We start from the raw sequence: 8516 nt of genomic DNA on the forward strand, positions 1-8516 counted from the left end.
TGGTTCCTGTTCCTGGCGGACATCCATGACTACGCACTGAACTGCACTGATGTGTGCTCCGCCACTTGTTCAAAACGGATTAATAAGTTATGACCTTTAATATTCGTACTATTTGAATGTACCGCCCCCCGCGCATTGCAACATACTTGTACTAACAATTGTCATGCGCAAAGCACGTGTTTTCTGACAGAAATCCTCTCCTAGGACGCGATCGGTCACCTGTGCGAAACGCCCGCCGCGGTCGCGCTGGGGAGAATCCGGCATCCGATCGGCGCCCCAACCCGAGGCCGGTTTCGAGCGGCGAGTCGCGGGACGGCTCGGACCTAGAGGTGTTCGGTAAGCACACACAATTGAAGACAGAAGGGAGACCACCTTTTTCCTCACCAGACACTGAACCACAACATGCTGTGCAAACTGTGCAGTGTACACTATAGCCGCTCTATTTTTGTTTCTTGTTTGTCATTTACAAGATGAATGGGTTATCTAAAGTTATATGCATAACATGCCAAACAAGTTGTATTCATTCTTTGGTTCTTGTTCCTGGCGGACATCCAGACTACGCACTGAACTGCACTGATGTTTGCTCCGCCACTTGTTCAAAACGGATTAATTAGTTATGACCTTTAATATTCGTACTATTTGAATGTACCGCCCCCCGCGCATTGCAACATACTTGTACTAACAATTCTCATGCGCAAAGCACGTGTTTTCTGACAGAAATCCTCTCCTAGGACGCGATCGGTCACGTGTGCGAGACGCCCGCCGCGGTCGCGCTGGGGAGAATCCGGCATCCGATCGGCGCCCCAACCCGAGGCCGGTTTCGAGCGGCGAGTCGCGGGACGGCTCGGACCTAGAGGTGTTCGGTAAGCACACACAATTGAAGACGGGAGGGAAACCACCTTTTTTCCATGCCAGACACTGAACCAGTTCCTGGCGGACCTCCTCGGCTATCAGTGTCACATTCATCACCTGCCTTATATGTCTTCGTTCTTGCAGAATGTCGTGCTACCTGCCTGTCTTCTCTGATGTGAAATTAGGTACTTGAAGCATAATGATAGTTATGATTTTCGTCACTTTGTCATTGCGTTTAATTCATGTACATTATTAACACTCAAATCCATTTGATACTGCCAGATTTGTGCTTTGGACTGATGGACCCAGGTTGAGAATGTATGGTATCGAGCAGGGAAATGGCGGTGGCCGTCAAAGAATTAAGAATTGTTTATTATCTGCAATGCCAGTAAGCTTCCCAGGCAGTCGCTTCAGCCCCCACCAACACCCCTGGCTGCAACCTAACGAGTGACGTCGCTGTCGTACGTTGCAGCGGCACCTGCCCTCTCCCAGGAGATGGAGAGCGGAAATGAGACCACCGAACTGGTAAGTCCATTTAGCGCGTCCCCGGAACGGGACTCGATCGGCGCCGATAGCGTAGTGCTATTACAACATGTTTTGCTTGGTCATGGGACGCGTTTTACTCAATTTTTCTGAGATCAGTTCTATTCGTAGTCCAGTGGTCTACACTTTTTTTTTCGCCGTTTTTTTTTTCTAAGCCGCCACCCATGATCAGGTGACCAGGAGTGCCCCCTCCCTCTATCCCAGCGACACACAGAACCTTACGTTAACACCAGAATAACTTAAAATTTCAAGTCGCGGCACTCCCAGCTAGGAAATGAAAGAAACATAAAAAAGCAGTAAAGAGAGAGCCAATGGTTAATATGAATGAATAAGAAGCAAAGTAGTCGACACTGTAAACAGTGGTGACTGCCCTCTACTGAAAGCCCATCCTCATTCACTCGCTCACATTCGTAACATTCATACACAGCATCCAATACGAGAAAAAGGCATAATCGCTGGGGAAGGTTGGTTAGGGGGTTCTCTCATCAAAGGCAAGATCATCATCATAATACTCTGGTCTAGGCATGCATGTGGGTCCGTTAGCCCAGACACTCGGAGCACCCCACGAAGCAAGGCTTGTTGTCGGGCGCTCCAAGTGCCCGGGCAGGTAGGTGACATCTAGCAAAACACTAAAAATGAGTAAAATACACATACTGCATATTACACATATACCGGACGGATACATACACCTATGTATGCCTACACAAGCATACATACACATTACACATACAACTGCCACATACAGGCATATCAGCGTTTGGTAGGTACCTATGGTTGAAGTACCTACTTTGAATTATAAGATGTATCAAGCTAAATAAATCAGTATTGATTGATATAATGATTTTTAACTAGCTTTTTTATTGTGCTTTTGGCAAATGGCACAGACTGAACGTGAGGAAAGATCGAGGTCATGACATTGTTCCACACTCTAGGACCTGTCCATGACAAAGTATGAGTTTTATATTTTTTGAAAGTGAATATTTCTTCGAAGTGTTTTACATTACGAATGTTTCTGAGTGAAGGATGAAATCTAAACAATTGGTCGAATCCATGTGGTAGATTGTTGCATATTTTTCTATGCAGGATAAGTATCATTTGCTGATGTGCCACATCCTTAATTTTAAGGAGTTTTAGGAGTTTTGAAAATTGGATCCGTATGAGCCATCATTGGCTGCCCATCTATAATTCTGACAACTCTCTTTTGAATTTTTTCAATTTTGGATAGAGTTGAACATAGATAACATGAATCTGGATTGGACACGAACTCTGATAAATGCAGAATGGGGCCGAAAATTTATCAGTAGGATCCTTAGTTTGTTGTCCGCGCGATCGAGCTGCTAAAATTCACCATAGCCTGCATTAGACGATGCCAATTTAAACATTTGAAACTGTTATATTTGGCAAAGTATTGAATCAGAGTACCTATAAGTATTTATGGTTTACTCTTATTTGTAATCAGAATCGATTCAACATATTTTTCAATTCATGAAGTGATTAAGCCTGAGGCATTTGATTTGTGTTTCGTTTACAATTTACGCTTGTTAGCTTATGGCTTTCATTACAAAAGGAAACACGGAAAAGAAATGGTGACTGGAGAGCCCTTCAAGCAGCAAAGCAAGGAATAAGAAGCGCTACAACGGAGAAGACGAACAACAAGCGACAAGCGTGTTTTTCCCGAAAAAAAACAGACTCCAATCTGGGCCCTGTTCATGAACCCCGGCGGTCGCTGCGGCCGCTGCGGTCGCTGCGGCCAGCCGGGTTGTTACGTCACAAAAAGGGGCGGGGCTCATGTAGTATGACGAATGTATGACGTCACCTTGCTGCGGCCGCTGCGATCTCTGCGGCCGCAATCCAGCGACCGCCGAGCCGCAAGAAAGTAATTGCACTGAACTTGGCGCACTGAAGTCAAAGTGTAGGCTGTGTTGCCATGGAGACGATGTTATAAACAAATTCATTCCGTCCGGTGTTGCATGCCATGATACCTAAAAATTAGATTAATGCTTTAATATGAGATTTAATTTTAGACTTAACTTATTTGTGCTACGATTTAATGAAAACAATACCAAATCATTTATGTGACCCACTTACAAAAATACAGAAACACCAGACGGCCTTGAGAAACGCCCTTTTCATCACAAGAATGGAATACACAGATAAAAGAAGCGCGTGGAAACTATTGATTAGTAATCGTCTCAAGCGCGCAATTATCGGAAACTGTTTCGGCAGCTGACGGTGTTCATGGAACGCTGCTGCGGCCGAGTGAATGATGACGTTTCAAAAGTGGGCGGGGCTTAGAACCTGCGGCCGGCCGCAGCGACCGCAGACTTCATGAACAGGGCCCTGATGATAACCCTACCACACAGGGTTGACCTCAAACAGGAGCATTTCGGGGCATCCAAGTTGCATAGCCCGACTTCAAATGTTTGCGCTCTTCTCGTACAAGAGAGGAGCTGCAGTGCCCTCGGCTTCAGTGCTGAAAATCTCGTCTCTTCGGAAGGGCCACACCAAAATGCATAATGCTCACATAATCGTAGCCAAGCGTCCACTCTCATGGTGCCCAGCTCAGGCCGTCAATTTGAGGAAGACTTGCTTTGGTATAGTAGGTAACTATACTTTCAAACGAATGTTAACAATTTTGAAAAGTGATGGAATTTTGGCGCCGTGGAATTGGATACATTACGGATCAGCGATCCGAGGCACCATGGGTCGTCAGCACTGCAAGTTTACCGATACAGCTACAGGGATCCTGGAACCATAGTAACATCAAGACGCCTTTTGGGGCATGGGGCAACAAGCGAGCGAGCGCCAGAGTAAGCCATGTACAGAGTTAGGCTTTTGCGCTTTGCGGTCGGCGAGATACAGACTCAGACGCACGCTTATAGGCACTGGTATAAACGGCTCTAGCCCTAGAGAAGACCCGTTAACTACTCTAAAATGGCTCACGTCGGGTGAACTTACCCTCTACGCCAGAAGAACGTCGAAGCTGCTAGACCTTCCGGCTTCCAACGGCTACTAGACGCTAGGAGCCTACAATCACTGCATCGGACTGTAGAAACACGACGCGTGCCTGGAGTGCGAGGAATCGGACGAGGGAAGACCGTCACCCATTGGCTGGTCGGCTGCTCAGTAGCCCGCCCAGTGGCATCGAGAAAGAGGATCGTTTATACGATTGCGACTATTCAACCGTAGATGTAATCTGAACCCGAAGTGAACAGCTCCGTGGAGGACGCCCGTATGGTGGTAAGGTAGGAAGCCCAAGGACGGAAAACAAACTATCCTGCTCATTGCTCCTTCGACATGTAGCATGAACCAAAGGCAACTGTTCTCTAAACAGTCTTCTGCCTGAACGACCTCCAGTCCGCCCTCGCCGCCTCTCTCCGCAACAGCTCAGCCGTCCAGAGCTCCATGCTGAACTGGAGGATTCTCCGAGGACTGTCAGCCAGCCACCTCAGCGGGTGCCCTCGCGTTGCGGTGTGGAGTGCAATGTGAGACAGTGAGAGTCGATATCATTGCCAGGGAAACGAGCGATGTTGGCCAGAATCGAGTCCCGGTGGACCTCTAGACGGCCCACGGAGACGCAGCCGCACAAGAGGGCCCGCACCATCCAGGCATGGCTGGTCGGAAGGCGCAGCTAATGGGATCACTGCTACCACTAGCTATCACTGACGGCGACAGGACGGTTCCTGCGGTGGACGTCCACCAACTAACTCCGAACCGGTCAGTGGTGGAGTGCGAGCAGTGCAACGACCGCCACTGCAGAGCAGCGCCCGGTCCCGTCTGTCGGGAAAAAAATCAAGTCCACCTGCGTTGCCCGGCGCTGCTATGCACGTACTCGATGTGTCCCAGCCTGGAGAAGGCGGAAAACGGCGAGCGTACCCTTTCAGGCGTGAGGCGAACATGCTCATTAGTCATTATGTTTTATGCTGTCTGCTTATTTCGCCCTCTCTCCACTCGTTGTAGCGTCTTGTGACCATTGCCTAGCTGATGAACCACTTGTCAATGTTGCAATATACGGCTCTAATAAAACACGTTTTTAGATTTATTTTTAAAGAAATATAAGCAAAAAACATCAAAATGTCGAAAAAATTTATTGTCATTCAAGTGGTAGCCAAAACGAGATGGTTTGCACAGAAAAACAGTCGATTCCCCATTCCAAAATTTCGGCCCCATTCTGCATCAGGCTGATTTCGTGTCCAATCCAGATTCATGTTATCTATGAGTTGAAGTATAAGTATTGCTATATATATAGCAACAATAATTGACATATGACAAAAATAGAGAATTGTAGAGTAATAATAAGTGTTCAGTGTTTAAAAAGAACCTCACTTTGGTAATGATACCAACATTTCTACACAATGTAGTGTATAGCTTATTTATATGAGTATTCCACTTAAAATCGCCATCAATAAACATTCCAAGGTATTTTACACTTTTAGAGCTTTTTATCTCTACTCCATTTAGTTTCAACCTTATTTCTTGTCTATCTCTTTTGTTTGAATATATCTGATAAGAAGTTTTATCAGTATTTATCGAGAGTTGGTTAGCAGAAAACCATTCTGATATTTTGGGCATAATTGTGTCCACAGTATCTTGTAATTTTGCCATATCTTTACATTCCATAAAGGCTGCTGTATCATCTGCATACAAATATGCATTGAACTCCTTGCTTATGTTTGGAAAATCATTTATATAAAGGATAAACAGAAGAGGCCCCAGAATAGATCCCTGAGGGACTCCCATATCAATTGGCAAAGTGTTTGATCTGACACCGTTAATCTGTACACATTGGGATCGATCACTCAAGTATGATACTATCATATCATATGCTTTACTTTTGATTCCATAACATTTGATTTTGTTTGATAAAACATTAATATTAACTGTGTCAAATGCTTTCCGAATATCCAAATAGAGTCCGCACACAATATTATTTGCTTCAAATGCATTTGTAATCCTTTCCTGGATGAGTGATATGGGCATGTGTGTGCCCATACCTTTCCTAAATCCAAATTGATTTATATTAAGTATGCTGTTTGTTGTTAAGTGATCATCCAATCGTTTGTGTATAAGCTTTTCCAATAATTTGGAAATAACAGGTAGAAGTGATATTGGCCGATAGTTATTAAACTGCTGTTTATTACCTGTCTTAAGAATTGGCTTCACAATGGCAAGTTTCAAAAGCTTAGGAAAAGTGCTTTCCTGCAGACAAAGATTCATAAAATGAACAATTTCTAACATGATGGAGGAATAGGTGGCTCTAAATATTTTTGTATTTAGTTTATCATGCCCTCCACCTACCATATTCATGTTATTGACTATACCTGTTATTTCTTCATCATTGGTAAGGGGTAATGAGTTCAAGTTGTTACCCGTAAATTGGGGTATATATTGCAAGGGATCTACATCATTTTGATGTATTTTATTTCTTAATTCTTTTTCTTCTTTCTTTGCGTCCAAATGTATTGTGCCCATGCGTTGGCATGGGGCGAAACGCAAACAAATAGGACAATTTTTTCTCCTTGTAATGCGTGTCGCTTCAGTTCCGTTAGAGTGCCCTAGGGTGTGAAATCATATGTCATTTTTGGCTTGTATTTTGTGACCAGCTAATTTACTTTCATTTTAGGAGGACACGCCGGATACATTTGCTGCTACAGTCTGCGATTCGGACTCTGAGGGTCTCCACAGCACTGCCCTTCCGGTGAGGTCCGGCCAACCCGTCTCACCGGGATCGGAGTCCGACTCGGACGAGTCGGACAGCCCGGGCACGGGTGCTCGCGCACCCCCGACCAGGCGCGAAGCTCCTCCGGCGAGACGCGGAGCACCCCCGGCTAGGCGTGGAGCACCCCCGGCCAGGCGTGGAGCACCCCCGGCCAGGCGTGGAGCACCCCCGGCCAGACGCGGAGCACCCCCGGCCAGGCGTGGAGCACCCCCGGCCAGGCGCGGAGCACCCCCGGCCAGACGCGGAGCACCCCCGACCAGACGCGGAGCACCCCCGGCCAGGCGTGGAGCACCCCCGGCCAGGCGTGGAGCACCCCCGGCGAGGGAGCGTGGCGCTCTGGACCAGGCTGCCTTAGAGCCGAGTATGGCTGAAAACATTCAGCGGCTGGTGAACAGCGACGCAAACATCGTGGCTTTCTGCGAGCGCCTCGTGGAGACCTTTGGGGAAGCGCTGGCGCTGGATCGGGCCTATTTTGATCGCCAAGGTGAATTTAACGCCGCCGTCCTGGCGGCCCTGCAGCGGCGCAACTGAACACACTAACTGGGAACAGGAGACTGGCTGTCTGGCTTATCACCTTGGTAAGCTCTTTACCTTTCTTTTTGGCTGTACACAGACTAGCTTAATAAGTACTCAGAAAATAGGTAATGTGCTTGACTCGACCAAAAATCTTCCACCAGCGCCGATGTCATGCTTCTCGCGTTCGTCCTGTACTCTCCACTGACCGACCGTGTCCGTCACTGGGGCTGACCGTGTCCGCGCTTTGCCCCCGCAGGCAGTTTTCTGGTAAGGTGCTGTGCCGACCGGCGCAGTCTACTCGGATGGAGCTGACTGCAGCTGGGCGACACTCTGCGTTGGTTTTGGTGTCCGGCCGACCTGGGGCTGGCGCCGCTGCGCTGAAGTCAGCTGCTCGAGTGGATGGGAGCTGGCGTGAGGAAGTTTAATAGTTTGTTTTCTTGAAGTGTGTAGCCTTTGCTGTTCAGGCCTCAAGTGTTCGCAAACAATGCTTTTCAGTTCTGGATCGAGTAAGATGAAGCGCATAATCTTATTATGAAGCGTTGCTAGGTCGCAGCGGTTGCGCCTGTCACTTTTTTGTCGTACATTTCTTTTCACGACTCACGACCATTCGAATTCGGTTCACGGGTACTTGACAGACCGCCATTCTGGGTCCGTGTCGGCTATCATAACGCGGAGCGCTTTCTATCATGAGGCACCTGGAAGTTTCCAGTGACGCGCGCGGCGACTTCCAGTGCACGTCACAAATAGGCACAGGGAGCTGTGTGTTCCACTGCTTCCCACAGCACACAAGGAGCTGAACGTGTGCATTTGTATGACTATGGGTTGTTTTGTTTTGAGTTGTGCTGGAGTGCTTCGCAGTGTGCTTTCAGGACACGGGTCATGTCAT

The 8516-nt window shown here is 47.4% G+C and overlaps 1 long non-coding RNA gene across 1 annotated transcript; it reads left to right on the forward strand.

Annotated features, from left to right (window-relative positions):
* The first annotated feature begins 730 nt into the window (after positions 1-730).
* On the forward strand, positions 731-8516 carry LOC122379879. Its single transcript, XR_006256242.1, has 4 exons — positions 731-863; positions 1325-1377; positions 7019-7692; positions 7887-8516. It is a non-coding gene; the product is annotated as an uncharacterized LOC122379879 (long non-coding RNA).

This window comes from Amphibalanus amphitrite, unplaced genomic scaffold (genome assembly GCF_019059575.1).
Source record: "Amphibalanus amphitrite isolate SeventyFive unplaced genomic scaffold, NRLGWU_Aamphi_draft 000086F_arrow, whole genome shotgun sequence".
NCBI lineage: Eukaryota > Metazoa > Arthropoda > Thecostraca > Balanomorpha > Balanidae > Amphibalanus > Amphibalanus amphitrite.